The sequence below is a fragment of the Equus quagga genome, chromosome 15 (assembly GCF_021613505.1).
Source record: "Equus quagga isolate Etosha38 chromosome 15, UCLA_HA_Equagga_1.0, whole genome shotgun sequence".
Lineage (NCBI taxonomy): Eukaryota > Metazoa > Chordata > Mammalia > Perissodactyla > Equidae > Equus > Equus quagga.
The window spans coordinates 38908098-38936021 of record NC_060281.1 but is presented as its reverse complement, the minus strand read 5'-3'; the positions used below and the strand labels follow the sequence as shown (position 1 = coordinate 38936021).

Here is a 27924-nt window from a genome sequence, read left to right as displayed (position 1 = left end):
GGACTTGGGTTTACCGGAAGGGGCGGATCAGGCAGGTTACTCAGCACAGCACCCATTGCCTTGTATTATATGTTATGTGCCATCTTTATGATTATCCTACAACCCAGTGTTTCTCAATGAGGTGGATGTGAAATCAATTTGATGGCGGGTAGCCTCCAGCATTGTCAAGAATAAAATAGAATCTGAAATATCAGAATGTAGTGCATGTGGTAAGAATAAGTGGTAATTCAGGCAACTTTTGTTCCTATTACATGTATGTGTGTGTGTTCAGATGTACACTAAACTTTAGTCATGGCCAAGAACGTTTGGAAACCGCTCCCACTAGGCCCTGGGTTCTGAGCGCCAGCACCACCACCTGTGTACCTGGGCATCCCCAGCCCTGAGCAAAGCAGAGGATCAAAAGGAGCACACCAGTGTAGGAATGAGGGAGCAGTTCTGCGCTTTTGTTGCCTTTAAGAGCGAGCTTGACCTTTGATAACCTATGACCACTGTTAATGAAACTTTTGCTGCGCTCTAGATGAAATGCTTTGTGTGGCGCCGTGGCTTCCAGCCGCTTTGCTAAAACGCCCTTCTATCATCCGGACAGGTCCTAGATTATGATGTCTATGCCATGGTCAGGATTTCCTTTCATCTTTTAGCGATATCAGCCTGTTAGTTGCGTTTTTGTTTCTATTTATTAGGATAAAAATGCAGACCTGAGAAAGAAAAGGTGACCGCCCGAACAGGGACTTGAACCCTGGACCCTCAGATTAAAAGTCTGATGCTCTACCGACTGAGCTATCCGGGCTCACATGCGAGCTGTTTCCCATATCAACTGTAGTCACTTTAACTATGTACTTGAAAGTGATTTTAGAAGCGGCACCTGTGATTCCAGTTCAGAGCCAGCCATTCAGGAATTGCTTGTGAACGCCATAATTAGCATAGAAACTCAGCCACAACGAGGGTCTTCTTTAAGACCGAGATATAATCATGTAACGTTAATTATAAGATCCCTCAAATTCTTTCTATTTATACAGTATAGATATACATTATATTATTTGTATAGATAAATACTGTAAATCTACACAGTATATGTACTATATAGAACTCAGTGCAGTCAAGAACTACAGAATGCTGGCCTTCAGTTCCTAGGCGTCCCAGAGAAATATCTCAAATATTCTACATTTGGGCCCAAACAGAACACTTTCAAAAGGAAGCCGACCCGGTGCTGATGCTTTTAAGGAGTAATTGAATCACCTTTTCGGCGGCACTTTGGACTCCTGAATATGGGTCGAGGGACAGAAGGGTGGTTTGATTTTGTGCTGAGTCTCAGCTGTCTTTGGAGAAAAAGAAAAAAGGAAAGAAAGAAGTTTTTAAAGGAGAGTTCCACTCTCCTTTTTCTCCTCAGATTTCGAGGTGGTTAGTTCCACCCTTCCGTCTCTAGGTTAAGCGCTTGACAAGGGTCCGATGGCTGGAAGGTTTCCTCCACTTGGAATATGGATGAATGCTGCCCCGTTAACCGTTTCAAGATTTTGCGGAATACATAAAGACGAATTTAGCTTCAGCCTTTAGAAAATCTTAGAACTGCGGGGCAGGGGGCGGGGGGAGAAATCAGATTCAAAGAGTTGGGGAGAGACATGAACGCCCGCGTGGCAAGGGCGGGGATGTAGCTCAGTGGTAGAGCGCATGCTTCGCATGTATGAGGCCCCGGGTTCGATCCCCGGCATCTCCAGGCCTTTGGAATATTTTCCTCTTTTTTCTGAGGAATATCGCCCTGAGTTAACATCTGTGCCAATCTTCCTCTATAGAAATTATATTTTTAAAATAACGAATCATTATACTTTGTATCCTCCTCTTCATTAATTCCTTACAGTGTTCTTTTAACCACTGCATATAGAACTGTATATGTCGAGAAGGAAATAGGATAACTTTAAGGTATTTTGGGATAGCTTTATCTGTAATGAATGAAATTTGAAACGTAGAAAAACACACCCAATGGAAAGATGGCTGAAGAGGAGCAACCTGGAAATTTGCCCAGAACCAATTAATGAACGGCTATCTGTGGTATCTGGCTGCTGCAAAAGGCAGAAATCATCTTGGCCTGAAAACACAGAAAGGGGAGGAGGAGGTATTGTTAGTCCCTCGTTGCTACGTCATGGCACGAAAAAATAGGACAAATATTGGAAAAAGGACGAAGCCTAGCTTAGTGTAGGAGAATTCAACAGCTCGGGCGCACCACACTCTTTGCCATTAAAAAAACACTATCAAGAACGAGAATAACTACTGATTAAGGCTTTCCAAGCCCCTTCACAGCAGGTGGCCGGTTAGCTCAGTTGGTTAGAGCGTGGTGCTAATAACGCCAAGGTCGCGGGTTCGATCCCCGTACGGGCCAAAGCCTACTTTTCTGGAATTTACACTGCCCTTATTTGACAAGATAGTGTTGGCTGCTTGCCCAGAGGGAGGGGAAAAAACACGTTCCGCGAATGCAGAACAGCACACCCTGGGGCTTACTCCAGAAGCGACGTTTCGCCACTAGCCCTAACCATCTTAGGGAAGTCCAGAGCACCCACCTTTGCAATTCAGGGTGCCCCAAAAATTTGCCCTAGAGAAACAGGAAAGCCGCAAGACATCTTAGACTCCTATTAAATTCCTTAGAAGGAGAAACGGCATCACCTGTGTGTTTAGTTGCCAAATACTGCTACTGCCCTCGAAAGAGTCTGAAAACATAGATGTTTTCAAATAAATGAAATGCGGGGCCAGTGTGAGAAGGCAGTGCTCATTATCTCCGATGGCTCAGTTGCGGATTCCCAGTCTGGTAGATCCTTACTCACACATCAAGGGAGGAATTTCATCCTGAGAGTATTCTCTTGTTACTTTGATTTCTTACGTAAGAAAAGACTAAGGCTTTTTCCTGAATCTACCTTGCCCTCTGTCATAAATCTGTTGGTTCAGGTTGGACAACGTCAGCAGTCCCTCAGTTCTGTCTGTATCTTGATGGTAAGTCCCTTGAATCAGCCTCATTTCCCACCAAAACCCACTTTCAGCTCCTAAGTTATGTATCCCCTTGTTCTTTGTACAGCTAATTTCCTTTATTCACGATCTCACAGCTTTGTATGCTGTTGAGCGAGTTTACTCCAGTTTTCACTATTGTCCGTGGAAAATACTGAGATCAAGCCAAGAGCTCCACATGGGTTTTGGGAACGCCCAAGTGGACCTCTGGCAGCCTCACGCTTACAGCTGTAGATGAGTTAGGGAGCTTGTCAAAAATGCGGCTTATTGGGCCTCTCTCCAGAGACTTTGACTCAATAGATTTGAGAAAGAGCACAGGTTTCTGCGTTTTTAACAAACGCCATGGTTGTTTCTTAGAAAGGATGAGCCAGAGACCTTTGAGAAACAACGTTTTAAAACAGTCCTCAAAAAGTTTGGGTTGCGGGAAAATCCGGGGAAGTTCTAAGAGCCATGTAGAGCTGCTTTCAAAAATAGGGGTGAAAGGGGGAAAGAGAGAGAGAGAAAGAAAACGTCGGTTATTATAGCGTCTTACATGAAAGGAAGCAGAGAAACTTACTAAACATTTAACATATTCAGAAAAAAGGGAAAGACGTGTGGCTCGTTGGTCTAGGGGTATGATTCTCGCTTAGGGTGCGAGAGGTCCCGGGTTCAAATCCCGGACGAGCCCGGTTTTTGTCTCCCGGCTGCTGAACCTTTTCTAATTCGGCGTGACATTTCTCACACAACAGAGACTGGTACAGCTGCCATTAAATTAAACTGCTATACCTTCATGTAGAAATGTGTAGGCTGGATATGCTTGATCCCAATAAGTAACTTGATAATTCTAATTAAAAGAGAGACAAGTACTTTTCAATTTTGGCTTTTCTTCAGTTTTCCACCAGTGACTCTTGCAAAGGCAAATGTTTCTGGTTCTTTTATGAGTTCCGACTCCACAGTTGTGATCATATGAAAAGTATAACAAGACTCTGGTCACATATCAATTATGTGTCATCCATCATTCATTCATCACCTCACACAGATTTAAATGGAAGCATCAAACACGGAACTAGAGTTGGGGTGTTGGAAACCTTTGTACAAGTTATTTCGGCTTTCCTCTTCAGTATATAGTTGAGTATTCCCCCCTAATTCAGGAGTTCGGCACTTTTCTCTCTCCTCCTGGAGAATATCGTTGGTACGCTCATTAAGCAGATATTTGCTTAGCATCTATTATATTCAATGAACTTTTGCGGTTAGTGGTAAACAAAACATACAAAAATCACTAGATCCTATATTCCAGTGGTTGTCAAATATTTTATATTAAAATAAAATTGCAACACCCCTCCCCACCTTTTCTGTGTGTGTAAACCTTGACTGTGAAGAAGGACAACAAATGAACAAGAATAAGGGGCCTGAAATTATCTTCAGGGCCACAGATTATCTTCAGGGCCACATCCACATAGTGTGACAAGAAGAGCGAGAGTTGACAGGTGAGGCAAACAGGAGAGGAATGCCTCAACGGGCTACAGGGAAGGCCCAGTACATACAGAGTCTGGGCTTGACGATCTGGGCCCTTTGGGGCTGTGCTTGGAGGCACGCTGGTAACCAGGTCAGGAGCTCTGGAAGTGCCAGAATTGGGGTCACTCATGCAGCATGCGGAGATTCTGACTCCTGGATCCCAGAAACCTTTTGTGGTCTATCAATACAGGTTGGTGAGAATGGGGCGAAGAGGGAAGATAGAGGCAAAGTGGGTGGAACGCACGCTAATAGTTTCAGATAATAGCTTACATTGAGTTTCATGTCATTTTACTTACAAAACAAAAACAAATAAAATCTAGAATCCTGTATTGCATGCCATGCCAAGAAGAATTTGTATATTCTCATATTGCAATGGGGAAGGTTGGGTCACGCGCGCCCGGCTAGCTCAGTCGGTAGAGCATGAGACTCTTAATCTCAGGGTCGTGGGTTCGAGCCCCACGTTGGGCGGAGAAACGTTTTGCCAATGCTTACCTCTCGATTTGATCTGTGTATACTCGTGTAATCTCTAAAACGAGGTCCCTCACCACGATCAAACAGAGTTTTAGAGCCTAACACAAGTATGGCATTATGGGATACCGGTGAGCGGCTGGCTATGTTTTACTGGGTCTATGGAGCTACTCCCGCCCGCTGTATAAATCTCGCCCCCTAGCGGGAATACATTTTTCTGATCTATTAGAGATTGTATTTGTATACTAGAAATACATGGTCTGCGGTAAGGCACGGGCTTTGTATATTTAAGGTCCTCAAATGATTTTGAAGCACTACCTCCACCAAAAAAGGTTTAGGATGCAGGGAAAAGGATGGCACAGATGTTGGAAAGGGTAAAGTGTGAAGGTGGAGAAAACAATCCAAACAAAGGGAACAGTTTGATGGGCAGACGCTCAGAGGCAGCAGTGACCATGGAGAGTTTTGAGGATGGTGACTTCATTTTCTAGTCTAAGCAAGTGTCGTTATGGTCAAATGGGAGAAGAATTTTCTATTATCACTACCTCACAAACACTTTCAGTTCCTGACTACCCACATCTGGATAGCACATGGATCACCTAACTGATAATGCTATTTTCAATCTTTTCCCCGTTCATATGGCAAGTAAAAGAAACAACCAACCCACAACAGGTTGCAGTTGTCTACAAAATAAAATCTAAAGAGTTAAGTCTGTTTTTCAAAGTCCAAACTGCGTTTCTACCTCCTACTCCTCTGAACTTTCTACCCTCTAGAAAACATCTGTCCTGTCCAGCCACTCATGTTTATTCGCTTCGTTCCTACAAATCATACAAATCGATGCTGGTTGTGGAGTAGGTCGATTAAGCCCTGTGCTTCAGAAATATTATCCCAGATAGGAGTGGATTTTGCTATTATTTGGATGACTTGAAAATCAGTCCCTTGGTCAAATTGATCAAGACTTTTTATAAGAGATTTCCCTGTCTCTGTGTGAAAATTCCACCAGGCATGTCATCCTTTATCAATCCTTTGAAGCTTTCACAGGTTCATTGGTATGTGTTCATCACCAAAACAACCATGACTGTGAGTAGAGAAAGCTCACACATATCCCTCTTCATTGATTCTAAAAGCCACATACCTATGTCTCACTTCACTAACATTGTTCTAATGTTCTCTTCAGGCCTCAGGACAATTCTGTGGGAATGCTCTAGCTTGGCATCCAAGTCTGTCTGTACATGGGAGTCACCTGGGGAGCTTCTAAAATTTCAGATTCCTAGGCCCCATCTCAGACCTAGTGAATCTGAATCTCTGATGGTTCAGAAACCATTGCTTTTGAGGATGTTCTTTTCTATTTTAACCTGATGCATATAGCAAGTTGGCTGCCTATTCAGGCTAGAACGCCATGGAGAGTCAACACCTTATGTGAAACATTATGTTTCTAGGTTTAAATCATTAGCCTTTTGGTTTAGAAACCTGTTGTTATGTATTTTTCTGCCAATCTCTCTTCCTCTTCCCAGTTCAGGGAGACTCTGGAGGGATGAGGTTCCGATTCACCTGAAAAGAAATTTTTACCTATCAAGGTATATGGGGAAACCATTCTGGTTTATACCTGATTTGGCCTGAACTTTATGTGAACTAAAGAAGCCTGACTTACGGCCTGTTAGACATAAACTGTACATCTGCTTTAACCATTAAAGTAAAGGTTGCATTTGATCACTACCCTACAGCCAAAGAATGTGTTCTTTGAAGATAAAAATTAATGCCTCCCTTCTTGTGATGCCAGATGATCTCCCCTCCCACGGCACCAGGGTCATGTTGACCCACTGTGTACATGCTACTCTTTAAACAAAATACCTCCTGAAACCTTGAGGAAAAAAAGGTAGTACCCCTGTTATGCGTGATGTATGTTTTTTGTTCTGACATGGTGTAAACTGTGCTGAAAACCACACTTCTCCAGAGTGCTTTCTTCCTTGGTGAAGACTGCACTTCTTGGCTGGTCCTTAGCTTGGCTCCAACAACTTTCTTCTATTATAGGTTGATTATTGATTATCTGCATTGACACACCAAATGAAACATATTCATCCATTCATTCATTCCACACATTTATTGAGCACTATTATGTGTCAGGCATTGTTTTGGGCGTTTGGGATTTATCAGTGAACAAAACAAAGATCCCTGCTCCTTACATTCTATGGAAGGAGGCAGATAATAAGTAATAAATATAAAAACAAACTATAGAGGATGTTAGAATGTGATCAGAAGTGCTAAGAATAGGTGTGAGGGATGTTGCAGTATTAAATCGAGTTGTCACGTTAGGCCTCATGAAGGTGACATTTGAGCAAAGACAAGAGTTTCTAAATAGAGCAATCAGGTAGAGCCTAAGGCAGGAGCATGTCTGGTGTGTTGTAGGAACAACAGGGGTCAGTGTGGCTGGAGCAGAATGTTTGAGGGGAGATGAGTAAGGGGAGGAGGTCAAAAAGGTGTGAGGCCTTACAGGCTTTGTAAGGACTTGGGACTTACCTCTGAGTGAGGTGGGAAGTCTCTGAAGTTTCTGCACAGAAAAGTCACAGGATCTAACTTACCTTTTAAAAGGATCTCTGGCTTTTGTGTTGAGAATAAATCTTAAGGGGACAATGGTACAAACAAGGAAACCAGTTAGGAGGCTCCTGGCGACAAAGTGGCAGCAGGGGAGGAAGGGAGAAGTGACACAATGTCTGGGTATATCTGGAAGGCTGTCAAAGGGATTTCCTGGTGGATTCGAATGGGGGTGTGAATGATAGTCAAGAATAACTTTAAAGTCAGAATGCCAGCTTTATAAATTTATACCAAGAAACAAAACTGTCAAGTGACCCAGTGTTTTCTCTTTTTGATTGCCCTCAAATTTTGGAAGGCAAAATTGATATGAAGGGTTGCCTAGTATATACTCAGAGGTAAAGGAGTTAGATGATAACAATATTTATGTCACTGTGAAAACCTGATACTGCTGTCTGCACCCCACTGAGACTGCCAAGAGCCCTGGAATATGGATATTGCATTGAAAGAATGCCCACTTCTGAGCATGCTGGAGACACGAAAATTACCACTCTCCATCCTCCCCCATCCAAACCTTCCTTTTTTCTTTACCCAGGAACCTGAATATTGTCATTAATACATCAACTCGCTACAGGTGATGTTATATTCAGATCTAAAACTATTCTATATTTTGCCTATCTAGATCAACAACATCTATAGTTGGGCACAGGGAATCACATGTTTTAAACTAGGTGGACTCCCTAGAATTCAGAGGTGCTATCAGAACACACACAATGAAACCGAGAATCATGAGTCAACGTAAAATGCATGAACAAGAAGTAACTTTCCTAGAAGAGTACACTGAGCCTTGACACTTTTCCAACTCTCTTTTAAACAAGGCAAGGAGTCTTTCAAATCAATTGATGAAGACATCTTTATTAAGCATCTTTTTTGTGTTGGATACTTAAAATGAAAACATGCAGACAATATGGTCCGTGCCTTCAAGAAGGCTGTTGTCTTCCTACTGGGTGAATGTAATTGACTCAACGAAAATTAAATCCTCAGCTGTATTTTAATGTCTCACATTAGGAAATGAAGACACTGGGAGTGACTGATTTAAAAAATAGGTGATGGTGATGGGATTGGATAGTTAAGAAATTACCAGTGCTTATCCAGTGAAATCAAAGGAACAAAGATTCTTTTTCTGATTCATACGAATATTCTACTTACTAGAGAGACTAATCATTGAGGATTTACACACCAGATGGTGTGGATACTAACAAGCTATAAGTCTTATTGTAAAGCCTGAACTCCCTTTACTCACCCAGAAGCCTCTGCTTAATGTTTTGGTTTCCTGGGTCCTATGAGAACTATAAAGGGATATCCTCGATAGGAAAACAAGCATTGCTAATAATACACAACATATCCTATCATCAATGAACTTACTGGGTCTCTGGATTCTAAACATCTTCTGAGTTGCTTGGAACAGACTGCTTTTTCCTATTCTTATAACCCCTTAGTTATATTGTTCAAACTGAGTTTATATTCTTAAAAATTTAATTTCTGAACCCAAGACCTGTGGCATCATCTCCAAGGCCAAGGTTATCCCTGAGCTTGGTCCTGAGCACCAGCTAACCTAACTGCTTTGATAGAACACTTGAACTGCAAAGGAGTCCTTGATTAAAGGAGGTTAAAAAGGGCAAGGGGGGTGTCTTCATCTTCTAGGGGTGCCGGAACAAAATACCACAGACTGGGTGGCTTAAACAGCAGAAATTTATTTTCTCACAGTTCTGGAGATTGAGATGTCCAAGATGAAGGTGCCAGCCGTTTCATTTTCTGGTGAGGGCTCTCTTCCTGGCTTGTTTTCAGAGGGCTGCCTTCGTGCTGTGTCCTCACATGGCAGAGAGATGGAGTGAGCCCTCTGGTATCTCTTCTGGTAAGGACACTAATCCTATTGGATCAGGGCTCCACCCTTACGACCTCATTTAACCTTAATGACTTCCTACTGTAAGTACAGCCACACTGGGTGTTCAGTGTAGACTACAGTAAAGCTTCAACATATGAATTTTGGGGGGGATGCAATTCAGTCCACAGCAGGTGGATAAAAAAAAAAAAAAAACAACCAAAACATACTTTGACATTTTGTAATTCAGAAACTTGTCTGGCACATGGTAGGCACTCAAATATTTGTTGAATGAATGATTTAGCTGCATTGCTTTTATGACAATGCAATCTTTTATACATATGAATTGTTTAGTAAATGCTATTGAATTAATGAAAACATATCCTACAGTGGCTTTTCCTCAGGACAGATAATCTGAAAGCAGAATCCACGGACTCTCTGTTCCTAACTGGAGCTTGATTGATACTGGATTGAACCAGATATGGAAAAAAAAAGCCTAAAGTCAGTAATTTGAGGGGCTGCCTAGGGAACACGTAAGCCTAGAGATAGGTATGACCTTGAGAGGTCAGTCTCTGGAAAAAAAGCCAAGGTAGACACAACCAAAATTTTGTGAATATAAGGTTCTAGTTTAGCCCATTCTGGGAAGGTGATCAACAGTAATCTGTGCAGTTAAGTTGCTTCAGGAAGCCTTGGTAGTTGAGAGGAGTAAACAGGAATTGGAATTCTGGGGCTTAATCCTGTTTCCAGGGCCGACTTGGAAAACTGTAGAAGCCAGGCCATAGGTAAAGGAAAAAGGGAATATGCTACTCAAGAGTGGTGATCTGCTCCAGCAGCCCAAGAGGACAACAGCCTAGGCATTCCAGAAACTAAAGACAGTATTATTTTTCTGAACATGAAATAAAAAGGAAAATGTAATGACATGACCTCAGCCATCTTCAGAGATTATAGCTCAAGAGATCTTTTGTATACACGACTGGATTTGAGTCATGCCATGTCAAACACCTGTGCTTAATTAAGAATCAAATCAAAATTCTTTTTTCAAGTCATGTGTGTCATGTTTTTTTCAAACAACAGTTGTTAGGACAAATTCTTATTAACTGTCTGAACCTAACTACTTAATGAACTGAATTAAGTATTTCTCTTGGCCGAAGGGCACTGTAAAAAAATGACAAGACATTAAAGGTGCCATGAACTGAGAAATTCTGGGAACGTTGTACTAATCTCTTCACTCAAATGTCACTTCTCACAAGCAGTGCCCTGGGGTTCCCCAGAACCTTGTGGATTCCATATTCCCTTACAATGAAGGAAAGAAGGAATTCTAGATGTCAAGGCTTTGTAACTCTTTAAATATTCATTTAAAAAATCTGTAAAAAGATTTAATAGTTAAATTAGCTTTGTGAATAAATACTGCATGCATACTGGAACATGCTCCTTAAAATATTCTTTTAATCTCTCTTTTCCAAAGCATGGTGGTTTTCAAACAAAATAAAACAGTAACTTCTCTTAAAAGAATTTTTAGTTTATGGCATATAAATACAATTCTAAGCAATTACAAATGATCAAAGGGAATATGCAGATGACTACTGAATATTGCATTTTAATAATTAAAACATTTGATCAATGCAATTCATGTTCATAAAAATTGCTTGCGCGGCTGGCTCCGTGGCGGAGTGGTTAAGTTCACGTGCTCCGCTGCGGCGGCCCAGGGTTCGGATCCTGGGCTTGGACGTGGCGCCGCTCGTCAGGCCACAATGAGGCAGCGTCCCACATTCCACAACTAGAAGGACCTGCAACTAAGATATACAACTATGTACAGGGGGGTTTGGTGAGATAAAGCAGAAAAAAAAAAAGAAAAAGAAGATTGTCAACAGTTGTTAGCTCAGGTGCCAATCTTTAAAAAAAAAAAAATTGCTTGCTCCTTCTCTTAAAAATTCAGTTTATTTAATTCTTTATGTAAATAATAGTCACAATGCTTATATATAAAAAAGTATAAACTGAAAAACCCTGTTTCCAATCAATTTAGTTCCTGCTTCTTCAAAAACAAAAACAAAACAAACAAAACCCCAAAACCTAACTCTCATTGTTATTAATTTTGTGTGTATCTTTCCAGGATTTCTTTATGTATACACAAGTCAATACAAATAGGTGTTTTTATTTTCTCCCTTTTTATAGAAAGATAACACACACTGTTCTGCACAGTGTGCACAATAATAGATTTTTCCCTATCAGTACATAGAACCTCTTCCTCCATTTTCAGAACTCTATAGTAGTCCATTATATGGATATGCCATAATTTATTTCCTTAACCTTGCACTGGTGGTCATCATGGTGTCCATGCTATGAAAACACCACGGCAACGATTAACCTCCTGCAGTTATTTTGTGCATGTGCAAGCCATTGGTTAGTGAAAAATCCTTAGATGTACAGGATCAAAGGTAATGCACTTTTGTAATTTTGATAGATATTGTCAAACCGTGCTCCATAAAAATGATATCAACTTATTTTCCATAAGCAATATTTGAAAATGACTGTTTCTTCCCACTTTCACCAACAGTGTTTTGTGAAACATTATTTGGTCAATCTGACAGGTGAATAGTAGTATCTCAGTATAGGTTTATCTTTTTCTTACTAGGAGTGAGGTTGAACATTTTTCACATTTTGTAAGTCATCTCTATATCCTTTGATTGAACATGTTAACAATATGTTCTTCATAAGTAAGCTCAGAAAGTACAAAGCACACACCTCAGGAGCTTACCTCTGTTTCCATGTCTATTACAGCTCTGTGTGTGTCTCATATTGTATTTTTTATATTTTTTATTTTCTGTATACGTATTACCTTTTGACATCTTAAAAACCTTTCTGTCTGGGGAGAGAATGCCCCTCCTGGGGCTGGCCAATTCTTAGAGATAGCTAAGGGCTAAGAGATGATGCCCTGGAACTTGCCAGAAGCATGCTTTTGATATACAAACTAACCAATCCAGATCCCTCCTCTATCTGTCTCTTAACACCACAGGAAGCAAGATTCCTCAGCCTCAGTCATCCCAGATACAGGTATCTAGGGACCACCCTCCAGTCTGGTCCAGCCTTTCCCTACTCCCGCTTTCTGCCTCCTGACCACTCTGAGGCTTCCCCATGTGACCCTTCGTTGTGTGTGCTGTGCCTCCTGTCTCTAGGACCTGTTAGTATAATAAATTTTTGTTTTGCTGAGTCTCTCCTGTGTCTTTTCTTGTGTCCATACCTGACAGACCAACACATAAAAGAACACAGAACACATGTCCTATTGTAACTGGATTCCAATTAGACTTTCTCAAGGTGCTCACACATGGATCAATGACAGCACGCCCTAGTACTTTTCCATAAGCTGTACCCAATTTAGTGTTGTTGCCACTGTCAGGGTACCCACTGATCTTAGCCACTAGACCATAAAACTCACTTTGATTTTCTATTGCGGAAAAGTAAAAATAGTGATGAACTTGATTAGCAGCATAAACCTACTACACAAAAAAGAATGGCACACCAGACCTTATAATCTTGTTTCTGTGCTGGTTGGTATAAAAGCAGATATGAGTGCGGAGAGAGCATGAAAAAAACACTGAGCTAAGAGTGAAGATTATAGGTTTTAGACATAGCTTTTGTCACTTTAAACGTTTTTTGGTGTTAGACAAATCAATTAAATTATCAGAATCTTAGTCTCCTATTAAAGGGGTGTAATGCTTGTTCTGTGTACTTATAGGGCTTTTATGAGAATCAGGATAATATGAGTGAGTACTTTCAACGCACACAAATCACCTTTTGGACATAATACCTGAATCCCATCAATATGTACCTTTCTAGGGACGTATATTATCATTTTAAATATATCAATGTTAAATGCACAAACAGTGGACACCAGACAGGCTTCAGAAAGGGAAAACAGTAAAATAAAAAGAGGTCAGAAAAAGGACAGCTCTCCTTAACACCTATAAGAATCCAAGTATGGGACAGGAAATTGCCTCCTCCAGATCTTGGCTAATAACTAAGTAGGTGTAAAAAAAAAGAGAAATGTCAGGGCTGGCTTGGTGGCGCAGTAGTTATGTTCACACATTCTGCTTTGCTGGCCTGGGGTTCACCAGACTGGATCCTGGGTGCAGACCTATGCACCACTTGTCAAGCCATGCTGTGTCAGACATCCCACATATAAAGTAGAGGAAGATGGGCACAGATGTTAGCTCAGGGCCAGTCTTTCTCAGCAAAAAGAGGAGGATTGGCAGCAGATATTAGCTTAGGGCTAAGATTTCTCAAAAAAAAAAAAAAAAAAAAAAGAAGAAGAAGAAAACTAAAACAAAACAAAAAAAGGAACACTGCAGCCAGCAATCTTACCCAGTCTCAAAAGGCTACACCGTGAAGAAGGACCAGGAGTCAGGATAGGCCTGGAACAGCCATGTTGTAATAAGGTCTCTCCAGGGAAAAGTCCCCACATTATTTTGGAGGACTGTATGAAAGACAATGCAGCCAAGAGGATTGGAGATAATCAGAAAATGGGTTCTCTCATTCAAGTTTGATGCACATTATCTTTCACCAAATTCTTCTGCAACTCAAATTCCTCCAGCATTTCTCTACATTGTACCCTTTCTCCAGAAGAGCCAACCAAGCTACCTGACTCTCTTCACTGCATGCATTTGCTGTGTTCAGCATCAACAGGTGAAGGCATCAGACGGCTGCCTCTGAAGTCTGAACAGATTGTGATGCTGCCTCTTAGTAGCAATAAAATCTTGGACAAGTTACCTCTCTGACAATATTAATTCCCACCTCACATAGTGTCAAGAGAACTACATATGATCATTCTTTTATTCCCTAAAATTTCTTTATTATGCATTAATAACAACAGTTATTTATTAAGACCTTACCACACACAAGGCACTATGCTATCTGCTTGAGAGCTAACTACGAACACAACAGAACAGAAGGCCCCTGACCTCAGTCAGTAAAGTGTGTGTAATGCCTAGTACATATCACGTACTTGGAAATGTTATATATTTTTTCCTGATGGTTATCTAATGTCTAGCTAAGTTTTATGGACTTAACTTGTCTTACATTCCTAGATCCTCTGGCTTTTTCTTTTCTTATCTTACACTTCTAGTATAGAATATCTTTTCAAAAATCATAGAGGAATGAGAAGCCACAAATCAATTTAAAAAAAAAAAACAAGGAAAAACATGTTAAATTTTACTTTGAAAAACTCCTGGAAATCCCATGTCTGTTGGTATGCACAATGTGCATTTTAACCGTCTTATGATAGTCTTCGTCTTAGATATTTGCAATCAATCTAAAGAGCATATCAGAGAAGGAATGAAGGAATGACCTACCTTACGGCAGGGCATTTGTTGGCAAGTATGATTAATTTAGCTTTGCCTTGTCTAGTCATTTTCACCATCTGTGTTCCAGCACATATTTTTATAATCAGCTGAAGTCTGGAGTTCAAATAATCCCAGGACTTTTTATAAAAAAACAAATGTTTACATTAGCAGCATACACTTTTCTTAAAGTATGGACTAAATTACCAACTAGAGAGGTTTCATTAACTTAAATACCAAGAATTCTGAGCCAAAACTTCCAAGCTGAAAACCATTACTCCATGACCGACTCAAACTTATTCTTTGAGCTTTTAAATTCTGACAGCTTTTAGGGAGACTGTATTGTTTCTGTACATTCCCAGCACTTAGCATAGTGCCTGGAATAGTGCTCAGAACGCGTTTTTTAATATGAAGGTCACTGTTGTGTACATATTACTTCTTTTCATTAATTTTCGTTACAAAACTCGAACAGTTGAAGTTTTCATTCAATTATGACTATTGAGCCCAATGTAAAAAAAAAATATATCAAGTAACCTTTTGACCTTGCTCACATATACATGATCCTGGAATCAATTAAAAATATCTCTATTTTGTCTAATTTGATTGTGATCAATCACTTCCTTCAAAATTCCTCTCTAAAAATTTTCACGAGATCTAGGAGGCCCTCCTTAATGAATCTCACCCAAATCTGATCACTCAGGTAGTCTAAATTCCATCTACTTAACTGTGGCATTGTTTGCTACCTGTTGTTTTAAGGATTAAATTGTTACTCTTATGCTTCATATGGTGTATTCTCGAAATTTCCACTCTAACTTACCCAAAGATGGGGTCCAGATGAAAGCCTTTCAAAACACTGTGTGGGTTCTCCTGTTTGAGCCTGTAGGGATGACCCGTGCACCGTGCTTTACAAATGCTATTTCATTTGATATTCTCAATAATACCCCATAGGATCTGTATTATCTTTATTATCATCATCCCCATTTGGCACAAGGAAGTTAGAGAGATCACACAGCTAATAAGAGACAGTATTCAAAAGTGCCCTAAGTGGCTCCACAGCCTGGTTCTTTTCATTACATCATATACACTACTACTAAGTAACCTGTCGTGGTCCTGTATAATCTACCACGGAAATTCATTACTCACTTCTAAATTGTATTCAACGGGGTCTGTGTATACGAGTCGTTCAATACATATTTATTCTTTTTTTGAAGTATCACAATACAGTAACTATTCAAATACAATTCACAGAAATTTGTTCTGCACTCACTCCCGCATTACACAAGCAGTCTCCACTTGGGGTTCTTCTGGCCTCATCCCGCGCTGCTGCAATAATTACCAAGTCCTGCCGGACACGTGGAGGTCAGTACTCCGGTTTCCTCACCCTCAGGAACCACCAGATCACAAAGAACGCAGAGCTTCCGCCCCCAGCCCGCAGCAGGCGCACAGTAAACCTTTGCTGAATGAACAGATCAGTGAATGAATGGAAGTCAGTGAATAAACGATCTGTTGCTTTGCAACCTGGGCCGCGTTTAAAACAAAAGGACACTTATTGACTGATAATTACTCGGATGCACAGAGCGTATTACTAAGTCCTCTCTTCGCCCCATCAACGGGGCTTCAGTTCCGCCGGGCTGAGTTCAGCAGCGGCCCGACCCCTCCGCGGCATCGCAAACAGGCCCCGCCCCCTCCGCCACGTGACCGCCCTCCGCCACGTGACCCGCCGGCCGGGCCGTGGAGCACGCTTGGCGTGGGCTTCCTGGACGCCAGCTTCCTCTCCACCCTTCGGGAAAGTAACTCCGCTGCCCAACGCAGGGGAAAAGAAAGCGTGTCGGGGCGGGGCGGGCGAAGAAGCTGAGGAAAAGCGGAAGAGAGGGAGTAGTGCCTCCGGGTCCGGAGCCCAAAACGGGGCGCGGGGATACGGAGGCTCTTCCCGCCGAGGTGCACGGGGGACCTGGCGAAGCTTTTCTTGTGTGTGTCTAAACCGCACCTGCGTCTCTAAAGTTCTTGTCGCCTGCCGAGGTATTAAATCAGGGAGCTCCGAGCGCCCACACTCACCTGCGGCCTCGGCTCCCGGCACCGCCGCTGTGTTCAGAACACGCAAGGCTGATTCTCTTTTCTCTCGCCGGGTTGGGAGAGGGGTAGGGAGGAGGACTCGAAATTCATCTCCTACCTGCATCTGGGAATGCTTTTGAAGCAGATAAAGATAGGGACATAAAAACTTTCTTGCTTCTTCCCGTTTTCACAGAGTTCTAGTTTATTTTGAAAATACATAGAATTCTAGCTATATGTGGAAGAATCAGATATGATTCCTGACCTACAAGGATACAGGTGATTCACACACACCCTCAGAATCCCTCCAATCTACCGCCTGTCCCCACTCCTCCTCTTCTCAAGGCTCCCTAGGCATGTCTGTCTTTCTCTATCTGAATCTTCTATACTGTGGAACCAGAGAAAATGAAGGAAGTCATGGATCCTGTCTCTTAAGGCGGGTGTAGGATTACACATAAAGTCATGTAAGTATGAACCCCAATCCACTATCACAAAGACTTGTGCTTGCCAGACTTCATGAAATCAAATTCGTCGTAAACTGGATGGTTCTGGTGGTAGATCAGACTTTTGATAAGAGGGTTCACATTCCTTCCTGTGAATGAATTTTCATTTCGGAGGGGACCCAATTATTTTCTTTCACACTAAAGGGCCTGTAGGGAGAGTGGCAGGAAGCAAGGACTTCTTTTAGTGGTGGTAATCTCGTGGGCCTCACACTCCTCTCAGTAAGACCTTTCGACGCTTGTGTGGAGAACAGAACAGAAAGGACACATCTGGACAAGGGGATCCATTACAAGGTGATTGCAGCAGTCCAGTCAGAAGGTGGGGAGGGTCTAAATGAGGCGGTAGCTGTAAAAACTGAGAAGAGAGATTAAGAAAATGTTAAGGGAAAGAACTCGGAACTTTAGAAAAGTGACTGTGCATGATTAGGGAAAGGTACAGATTGAGTGACGGGGTATGTATCACTAATATAAAAAAACCCAAAAATAAATGAATGGAATTAATTTTTCAAAAAAACTTCATACTGACTTCAAAATATACATTTATTGTATTTTCCAGGCCTTCTCCAGCCTTTAGATTAAAAAAACACACAAAAACTTGGAAATAGGCAATAAAATAGAAAAATAAACAGAAGGCTGCATAACTTTTCAATATCATCATCTTAGATCTAGAGCATTTTCTAACAGGTCTGCCTAAGAATTATTTTCATTCTCTAGGGCATGGTTTCTCAGCCTCAACACTAGTGCCATTTTGACTGGATAAAAAATTCTTCGTTGTAGGGGCTGTCCTGTGCCTTGTAGGATCCTTGATAGTGTGGGGACCTGAGGTTGGCCACCCCAAGATATGTCTCTTTGGCATCAGGATTATTTGAGGCTGATTGCTTTTGATAAACTGGGACAGGGAAGGAGGCTCTGAGGAATGGAACTTGCCCTTCCTTAGGACACATTTACATTTGTAAGGTAAATCTCTATCTGTAAAAGGTGCCTCCCTCACTGTACCAGGAAGAAGAAAGGAGATGACCTTCTCTCCAAAAACTCTTAATCAATACCAAAGGCAAGGACTTAAGTCTGCATTTTATTGTGCTAGTCTGGTAACCTCCTGTAACTGACTTCCCTCCCCCTCCCAACGTTGGCATTTCCTTAAAGATTAAGCATCTTTCTTTAGGCTGGGAACCGATTGCGGCGCTCATCTGTGGACCCCCCCCCCCCGCCCAGCCTGAGGCAACACACCTGCCACCCCGCGGCGTTCACTGGGACAGCAGACCTATCTGTCATTTCCATCAAGCGCTGTGCTGACAGAGCGGCCTCGTGACTATTGTAAAAGGGACATTTCAATCATATGTGAAACACCCTGTTTAGGGCTATATAACCACTATGTGCACCCCACTTCTTCGGTGCCCTTTCTTCTTTCGGGAAGAAAGGCCCTGGGCCATGGTTCCTCATAAAGCTTTGTTTAATTTTCTCTTGCTATTCTGTCTCCTGTGAATTTAATTCGTTCTCTGGCCAGACGAACCCCCATTTGGGGAGAGGAAATGTCCTCCTCCCCTACAATAGCATTCTTGGCCTTTACCCACTATATGCCAGGAGCACCTCCTGAATCATGACAATCAAACATGTCTCCTCACATTGCCAAATGTCCCCTGGTGCGGCGCAAAATTGCCCCCCTGGAGAACTGCTGCTCTGTCAGTAAGTAACTTTGTTTTGACAAGGTGGGAGGGGACCCAATTATTTTCTTTCACAAGAAAGGGCCTGTGGGGAGAGTGGCAGGCCCTTTTGATTAGACTATTTTCACCTCTGTAAGGGTAAATGTTAGTTTGTAGATAACTGATAGTGGTGCAAATGAACTTTGGTAAAGATGTAGTTGTTTTCTGCCCTGTAGAAAAAGTAACACTTTTAGCCCTGTAGGGCATTTTCCATTTCTGTATCTAATTTAGAATGTTAACCATAGCATTGTTTCTTTCATTGAATGTAAATAATTTCTTTGAACCAGTTTTACCATATTGTTGGTTCTCTCATTAATTAATAAAATAAATCTTTTGACAAGTTTTTTTTTACATTTGTATGAGCCGTGCATTTTTTTTGAAAAGTGTTTACTTTGACAAAATGGATAATACTAAATATATCTATAAAATGGGATAACTTATTCAGTCAATTGGAGCTGAGGAGGAGGTAAAATTTTATATTTAATTCATTTAGGCTGGGCCCTCCCAAAAACGGTTTCGAGAAGATTTGAGGAAGTTAATGGCCAAATTAAGTAATTAGCAACTTGCTTTTACTTCTTATTCAGAAAAAACAAAATCTTTCTTTGTGCCATAGAGGAGTGAAGATTGGTCTTAATGTTCTACTTAAGGGAGATCATTGGCCCTTTGTGTGTGGCTCTATTGTATGACAATGTAACGATATTTATTTGAAGGTGAAGAACAAAACAGATCCTGATGTGGGAGGCCACCTCAAGTAGATTTGATTAACAGGAGACTGTAATAGCCATTTTGAGCTATTCAAACATTCAACAAAACTAGACTAGAAACTTACACTTTGCAAAATTAACTAGCATTTGAATATTACTTTCTATAGTGTGTTAAGATAGAAAATTTACAAATATATTGTTTTAGCTCCTCATCGACAGATTTTTGCCGAGTTTAGAATTAGTGTGATAGTCTGATTTATCTGTAGGGACTAATGTCCATTAAAGAACATTTTAGTATGGTTTCGAAGAGTCTAACCGTATGCTTGCTTTCTTCTTCCTCCTCCTTCTCCTTTGTTAATTATCCTCTTAAAATTGCAGATTAAAGTTCTTCAAAGCCTATTTATAAGTGCAGTCAAAATTGGTTATTTAAATTCACTCATCACACTAAAAGACATTCATCGCCAAGTCGTTATCACTTCTTGTGTCTCCTTATCATTTTATTTTCCTTTTTAGCAAATCAGTGCGTGCTCCCGTTTTCTTCTTGGTCCAGGGCAGGGGACCTTTGAGTGTTAGTTCCGAAGGGGTGCTGGCTTACAACAAAAACACGGAAGCGGCTAGAGCAAACTCGTCAGCAACAAGCAAATGAAGCAGCAAACGCCTACGGTCTCCCAACCTTATGCAGAGATGGCATCCTCGGCGGGTAAGCGAAAGAGTGTGATTCCTTCGATAGCTCAGTTGGTAGAGCGGAGGACTGTAGTGTGAAGCTCCCAGGCATCCTTAGGTCGCTGGTTCGAGTCCGGCTCGAAGGAGTTCATGTTTTGCGTTGTTTTTCATGCCCACCCTCAAAAAGTCATCTCAGTTATACATTTCCTCGGTGTGCATCTATTTAACATTATTCTTGTTGCGCAGCAAGTCTAATTTTTCAAATTATTATTCTCCGCAACAATTATTAATACACGCGATCAGACTTCAGCCCCATAGTTCACATACAGCTGTCGCCGCAGAGATGTCCTGAGCCCAGAAGAGGTGGATCAGAGGCGGGCCCCCTGGGCTAGGGGTCCAGAGATGAGTCTTCGCCCCACCACTAGGGAATCCGGACCCAGGGAGAGGGGCGGGCTGGTAGGAATGAAGCGGACCCGGTGGTAATTGGTGGGGCACGCGCGCCCCCTGGTGGGCTTAGTCTCCTTATGGTTGGGAAGGTTCTTTTTCAAGGGATGCAGCTGCCCACCACCTGGGGGGCGAGATAAAATTCAGCGGCACTGCTCGTGATTCTCCGTTTAATTAATTAACAGTGGCTCTCAACCCTGGCTGAGAAAAGTTGGTGGTTATCCGAATGACCTGGAAAGATTTTACAAGGCAGTTACGTTTGGGCCACTTTGGATGGGACCTAGGCATTGGTAGTTTTAAAAGCTCCCAGGTGATTTTAATGTGCTGCAAGTTTTGAGAATCACCGCTAGAAGAGAAACAAAAATTTGAGGAGAAAAAAATAAAACAAGGGAAAAAACGGATAGGACTTTCTATTCATGCTGGGAATTAGCTCAAAAGGTAGAGCTCTCTCTTAACAATAGAAAACATTTGCTAATTTTGTGCCAATCTCATTGAAATATATTAATCCCACTTGTACCGTGTCTCAAAAATGTGGTCTCGAATACCTAAGGAAGAGTCCTCAACTCGAAGATATTAAATCAAAGTAGGGAAGAATTGTCTGTGGACTTTGTGCCCGGCAATTTCTTGTGTCTTCCTTCCCATGATTCAGAACTGTTATTCTTTAAGTAAATAATTCCGAAATTTTGGTGTGTATCAGAACCACCTGGAGAGCTAATACAGAACACAGAAACCCAGGTTTGTTGAATTAGGGTGGTGTTTTTAGAACCCCGGCCTAACAAGCATTGGAAACTACCCATATTGAGGGGTAAAGACTGGTCTAAACTGGTGGCTCCCCATTAACTCCTTGCTTTTTGAAAGCGAATTGGGGGCAAAATGGCCCAATTTTCTTTTCAAAGATGACTTTTGGGCCTTGGATGCCAAGTTTATTAGATAGTCGTGGTTCTTGCCGCGGCACCATAGATTCCGATCCAGATAGGTTTTGCGGCGCAATTTCCCTCCCATATTTGGGCCATATTCTGCCATATTCCAGTATTAGTAGCAGCAACAACACCACCACCTCCGAATATACAGCCAAATGACTCCTGAAGAGGAAGAGTGAATGTTAAACCTCAAACATACCTACATATTCTTTGGCTCTTCACTATCTCTTTAAGAAATGGAAATTATTCCAGTTGTAAGAACTTGAGGTGGCCCCCAATGGGTCGGACATGTGGGAAATAGATTCCGAAAATTGAAAATGTAATATTAACGCATAAATAGTTGAAACGTAAACTTGTAAATCTACCTGGCGAGACCAATATTCAAATCTGCAAAACGTGAGAAAAATCCCAAAGAGTTCAATCTTGCCTATCCTAGTACTGTCACAAGCCGAAGTATCTTCACAGTACGTGGGTCCTCAAGGAAGGTGAGGTAACCTTGAGTACGTGGCTCTTGAAGGAAAAGTCTTCTGTGTAATGATTGGCCATTAACTGGTAATGTTAACTGGCAAGGTATTTATAGGAGCACGGTAATAAAGACCTAATAAAGACCAAAGGGGGAAACATAAAACTGGAGAATGCGGGCATCGATCCCGCTACCTCTCGCATGCTAAGCGAGCGCTCTACCATTTGAGCTAATTCCCCACCTCGACGTAGCCCCATTACTCCCTTGCACACTTTAATATCTGGAAGTAATTCAAAATTGGCTGCCACCTGTGTGTAGTCCGAGTTAGCCAAGGAGATGAAGGGCGGGACTGCGAATCAATGGTGATCAAACAGCCCCATGACGAATTCCGCCCCTCGGGGCCACCTATAACCTGTTCTATGGTGCTGCATCCTGTCGGGAGAAGATTGAAGAGTGCAGGTGGACCAGGGCGTGGAGTCCACAGAAACGCCTGTCTTTGAAATTAGGCAAGACGTTGCCACTGGAATCTTATCTACGGAAACAGGAAACCGGCAGGAAATTGCAGAAACATCCAGGAGGGAAAATCAAGTTTCTCAAGCAATGAGGCTCAGCTTTGGCCTTCCTAATAGTTCCTGCCAATCCGTGCACACCTAAATTTTCCATCAGTTGACTCCGCCTGCGCAGGGAACAGATACTCCAGAGTCCCTATGAATGTCCCCTAAGATCCGCTTTTTTTCTGGCTTTTTTTCTTAAATTACTGTCCATGGACACGTGGCCTCCAGGAGGCTTGCGCCCCAGTTAATTTCTTCCTTCATTCTGGCTGCTGTAGTCCCAATTTTGATCAAGTGGTGTACAAGTTATTTTTCTAAGGTAAACATTAATAGGAAAAGCGAATATAATTATGGCTGCAGGCTTAGACCCAGAGTCCTTGCAAAAAGACAAAGGCAGCAGTTGCTTCTTTTTCTTCTGGGCCTATGGAGGACTAGGTACCAGGTACTGTGCTGGGTGCTGGGTACTGTTCAGAGCTAGTTCTGAAAAGGAGGATTCTCAGGCATTGCCAGAGGCCCATCACTTGCAGGAAAGACATACGAAGGCCCTCACCTGACAGCTACACCTTCAATTGCTTCTTTGCCTGAAATTCCATCGTTAGAGACTTCTCTCTCTCTTTTTTCTTTTTTGGTTTAACGTTATTTTCTAGTTTCAATCATATTGCGGTAAGGTGATCAAAACTGAAATGGAGAAGGTGGAACATCTTATTTAAGAAAGTGACTCTATGCCACCATGCTATGCAGGGCATGCCAAGCAGGCCTTTCCAAGACCCTTATGATGCCTTTAGTGCTTGTTCTTCTCTTTTGCTTTTGCATTGCAATCAAGGCTGACAAAAAAGTGGATAACTTTCTGTGGGAGGAAACCCTCCACCTTCCTGTCCCACCTCCCATCTTAGATAAGAGAGTTCAAAACTCAGGTGTTCCAAGAGAGTGTAGAAAACTACCATTCACTTCAAAGCTTGACTCAAGGTCAGCCTTACCTTGTTTCTCACCATAGGCTGAGTGCTTTCTCCTTACTCTTCTCTGGACACAATTTACGCAGCTACAGAAGTCAATTTGGCCTCCACTCACTCTTCTATTTATTTTCCATGATTCTATTAAGGGTGCAGGTGTGGAACTGGAGTGAAAGAAAGTAGCCCAATTCCATAGCTCTGATCTCTGAACTGAGCTTTAGGATGACTGGCTGTGAATTGGAAGTGATTGTTTCGTCTGGGGGCTTTTAACCATGAGCTGGGAGTTCTGGTTTCCAATAATATTGAATTAGGTGTTAAATTCTCTAACCACTTAGTTTCCACAGAGGTAAAATGAAGATCAAGAATATTATCTTAAAATTCACATGGAAGGTTTACTAGTTGTTAAACTATTGACTCACCTCTAAGCTCACTGCTCTGGACTGAATTGTGTTCCTCCAAAATTCATACCTTGAAGCTCTAACCCCAGTGTAACTGTATTTGAAATGCGGAAGTAATTGAGATTAATGAGGTCGTAAGGATGGGGTCTGGATCCCATAGGATTAGTGTCCTTATAAGGTGGGACACCAGAGAGCTCGCTTTCTCCTTCTCTCTTTGCCGTGTGAGAGTCAGATGTGGATGTCTGCAAGCCAGGAAGAGAGCTCTCACGAGGAACGGGATGGCTGTCATCTTGATCTTGGACTTCCCAGCCTCCAGAACTATGAGAAAATAAATGTCTGTTTTTTAAGCCACCCAGTCTGTGGTATTTTGTCATAGCAGCCTGAGCAGACTAAGACACTCATCCTTCTTCAATCTGCCTTGTGATAAAGGAGGTGGTACTCTGTAAACAACTCTGCTGATTTACTACTTGGCTCCACATTAGGTTTTGCTAAAAAGGGAAGCTAGAGGGAGAATGCAAGGCTCGTGGAGGAGGAGGAAAGTGGATTTGTCTTCCCTGTTTCCTTGTTGGGGGCTTTCTCTCCCTCTACGTGTCACCCCAGTAATGCTTCTGCATCCCAACAGAGACAACAATTCTTTAGCAGCTATTGAACCCAGCACCATCCTGAAATTTCACCACCTGTTGCCATCTCTGCTGTTCTCTATTTGGTATTCAAGGCACAGATAGGACACAACAATGTCAAGAGAAACTGTCCACTTTTTAGGATCCTTCCTCTCTAGCTGCTGATTCCCTTTTTGGTTAGGAACATTGAGATTTACTAGATGCTATTTTCTTAGTTTCTCATGTAAAAAGATTTAATTACTGAGTTCAATATCAACTATGTGCTCTCGATATTCCTACTAGGAGGCATTGGTAATTGCCATTTGAAGAAAAATTTGGAATGTTTTCAATAATATGGTTTTGTAGAAATTGTATTTTAATAAGCACAGGTATTTGACAGAGAAATTCAGTTAATCTTTTCCTTAAATATATTACCAAGGAAAAACTTGTCTCTCCTGGTAATTTAACACATTCTCCATTTGTGTCTATTTCTGCCTTAGGCACAAGGAAACCGAGCATGCAGCAATCTCTGTTGAACCTCTCAATGTTTGACGATTTGCTTTGGAAAAGGAATATTTACATTTCCATTGAAATTTTTTAGGGGTTTTTGTTTCACTTTAATTGCTCCACTATATTATGCAATATAATATGAACCATCCAAATTGTTTATCAACTAAGAAAATTTCACACACACACACACACACACACACACACATGCACAAAACACTCCACATGTTTCATCATTAGAGTTATGAATATAGTGTGTGTCCCACTAGATTTTCAGAAAGGAGAATCACTATTGTGCCAAAATGCCTTGGACATTGCTCTGTTCACAACTTTGGGATCCTCATCAACCCAGTTATCTGTATTTAGGGCAACCGTATCATTCATTCATCGAGCAAACCTAGACACTTTTGATAGAAAAAGGAGGAGGTAATCAGACCGGACGGATACACATGGAGTAACATCTGAACGTCTTAAATGTACAATCCATTGAACTTCACATATTTATAAACCCATGAAACCAACTTTCTAGATCATTACATAGAACACATTCAGTGTTTAAGAAGACTGCTTAAAATTGACTGTACTTTAAAAAAATGAGTATCATTATCAAAACAGAATTAGGATAGACATTATTTTAAGGATTCTGTAAGATTTCTCATAGTCAGCCCTTCGATAGCTCAGTTGGTAGAGCGGAGGACTGTAGGTGTGTTAATAGACATCCTTAGGTCGCTGGTTCGAATCCGGCTCGAAGGACGAGAGTTTTGAAACTCGTAGACGCAAACAATGAACCCACCATAAAATTTAGATGCTTATCAACATTAAGGAATAATCTGTTTCCCCCTGCAAAAGAATGTCGCCAGAAGACACCACCAATTAGGGTGCCGTTTCTGTTCAAATATGAACTCGTTGACCTCTCTTATTTACATGCATAAAAGACGTCCGGAATGGACTAGTAGCCTGCTTCTTCTAGGGAAGGGCAGCTAGGTCACTGAAAGACATTTCCAGGAAGTCTTAGCTCTCAGGGTGAAATTCACACCTCTCAACTCCCCGCCTCCCCAGTCTCCGGCCCGCTCCCGGCTTCTCCAGGTCACTCTTGCTTCCCACTGCTAATCATCCAACGCAGCTTTTATTCACTTCCCTCCCCCTCGCCCACCCGAGTTAAAGGTTAGGCTCCTGCCGCGTCTACACTGCACCAACAAACCAGAGGCAGCCTCCACGACGGAGTTCAGTCGAGGAGGTGCGTGAGAAGTGGGGGGAATGGGACGGGCGCCCTGCCCCCAAGGTTTTCACTTTGGAGATCTGAACATGCGTTGGGCTTTGGGGTCTTCCGTTATCTTAGCGATTTCTGAAGAAGTCTTTTATTAGAGACAATTTCAAACATACCCAAAAGTAGAAAATAGTATAATGCACCTCGTCGTAGCCATCTCCCAGATACAACCACCATTTTTACACCAACTGCCCCAAATACACACCCCGCCCCAGCCTCTGATCTTTTTGCACAAACCCAGGATGTGTTCTCATTTCGCCCAGCGTTGTATTTAGAAGAGGTCGGCGTTAAGGATGAAAAAGGGACAGAATCAGCTCATCCCCTCTCCCTCCTCACACACACACCGGGAGTGGAGGACGATTAACAAAAAGTCATCTCCCTTAAAATGAACAAGGAGCGCGCGAGTGGGACCGCGAGGAAAGCGTGGCAGCCGCGAGGTGAGGAGGCGGCCTGGGCCGCCCGTATGTTAGGAATGTAACTGGGACGCGTCCTGAGAAAAATTGTCAAGCCCGCATTCTAACTGGGTTCAGTCCTTCTCCGTAGCTTAGAGCAGGTTCGCGTGGGGGTGAAAAAAATGTATCGGGGTGCCAGCAAGGGCGATATATATTAATAAATAATGGAAACATGAATAATAAGTAATAAAAGCCCTGGGTTCGAGGTGAGGCCCATTCGCCAGCCTGACTTAGGAGCCGAGAGTTGCATGAGAAGGAGCCTTCGAAGGTAGTTTCCCAAGGTTCTGCCGATTCAGAACGACAGGCAGGGCGTGAGCAGGAAGTCTCAGCACAGATGGGAACTTTGCTGCAAGGGTCCAGCGTTCAGTGACGTCCCTCGTTAACTCTGGGTCGACGCCGTGAGGAAACGAGGTCCTGCGGTGCGAACCACAGTGGGAATTGAACTTGCAGGGGATGCTTGTGTGCTCCGTTGTTTCTCTTGTTTTCCAAGACAGTTTTTTTTTTTTAAACTTTGATGAAGTCCAGTTTATCATTTTTTCTTTATGGTTTATGCTTTTTGTGTCCTATTTAAGAGTTTTTTGCTTAACCTGAAGTTACAAAGATTTTCTCCTATGTTTTCTTCCGGAAGTTTTATAATTTTAGTCCTTACATTTAGGTCTTGATCCATTTTGAGTTAATTTTTGTATATTATGTTATATAAGGGTCTAAGTTCATGTATCAGCAAGTGAATACTCAAATTGTCCAGCACCGTTTGTTAAAGACTGTCTTTTCCACATTGAATTATCTTGGCATCTTTGTCAAAATCAAATGACCGTGTATATATGTGGGTATGTTTTTCTGGACTCTATAACTTTATAGTAAATCTTCAAATCAGGTAATGTTAAGTCCTCCAACTTTGTTCTTAAAAACTGTTTGGGATATTTGGCATCTTCTGCATGTCTATACAAAGTTTAGGATCAGCTTGTCAACTTCTGCAAAAACCCTCACTGAGACGGTACATTAAATGTATAAGTCAATTTGGAAGAATCGACATCTAAAAAATATTGCTTTCCATAATGAAAATGGT

General features: G+C 41.9%; 8 non-coding genes across 8 annotated transcripts; 6 read left to right on the top strand and 2 right to left on the bottom strand.

Annotated features, from left to right (window-relative positions):
* Positions 1-714: 714 nt before the first annotated feature.
* TRNAK-UUU (transfer RNA lysine (anticodon UUU)) lies at positions 715-787 on the bottom strand. The gene has a single exon. It is a non-coding gene; the product is annotated as a tRNA-Lys (tRNA).
* Positions 788-1639: 852 nt separating this feature from the next.
* TRNAA-CGC (transfer RNA alanine (anticodon CGC)) lies at positions 1640-1711 on the top strand. Its single transcript has one exon. It is a non-coding gene; the product is annotated as a tRNA-Ala (tRNA).
* Positions 1712-2297: 586 nt separating this feature from the next.
* TRNAI-AAU (transfer RNA isoleucine (anticodon AAU)) lies at positions 2298-2371 on the top strand. Its single transcript has one exon. It is a non-coding gene; the product is annotated as a tRNA-Ile (tRNA).
* A 1212-nt stretch (positions 2372-3583) lies between these two features.
* On the top strand, positions 3584-3655 carry TRNAP-AGG (transfer RNA proline (anticodon AGG)). Its single transcript has one exon. It is a non-coding gene; the product is annotated as a tRNA-Pro (tRNA).
* Positions 3656-4877: 1222 nt separating this feature from the next.
* Positions 4878-4950, top strand: TRNAK-CUU (transfer RNA lysine (anticodon CUU)). Its single transcript has one exon. It is a non-coding gene; the product is annotated as a tRNA-Lys (tRNA).
* Positions 4951-20364: 15414 nt separating this feature from the next.
* On the top strand, positions 20365-20453 carry TRNAY-GUA (transfer RNA tyrosine (anticodon GUA)). The gene is given in 2 exon segments: positions 20365-20401; positions 20418-20453. It is a non-coding gene; the product is annotated as a tRNA-Tyr (tRNA).
* Positions 20454-22300: 1847 nt separating this feature from the next.
* On the bottom strand, positions 22301-22373 carry TRNAA-AGC (transfer RNA alanine (anticodon AGC)). The gene has a single exon. It is a non-coding gene; the product is annotated as a tRNA-Ala (tRNA).
* Positions 22374-25805: 3432 nt separating this feature from the next.
* On the top strand, positions 25806-25892 carry TRNAY-GUA (transfer RNA tyrosine (anticodon GUA)). The gene is given in 2 exon segments: positions 25806-25842; positions 25857-25892. It is a non-coding gene; the product is annotated as a tRNA-Tyr (tRNA).
* The last annotated feature ends 2032 nt before the right edge of the window (positions 25893-27924 follow it).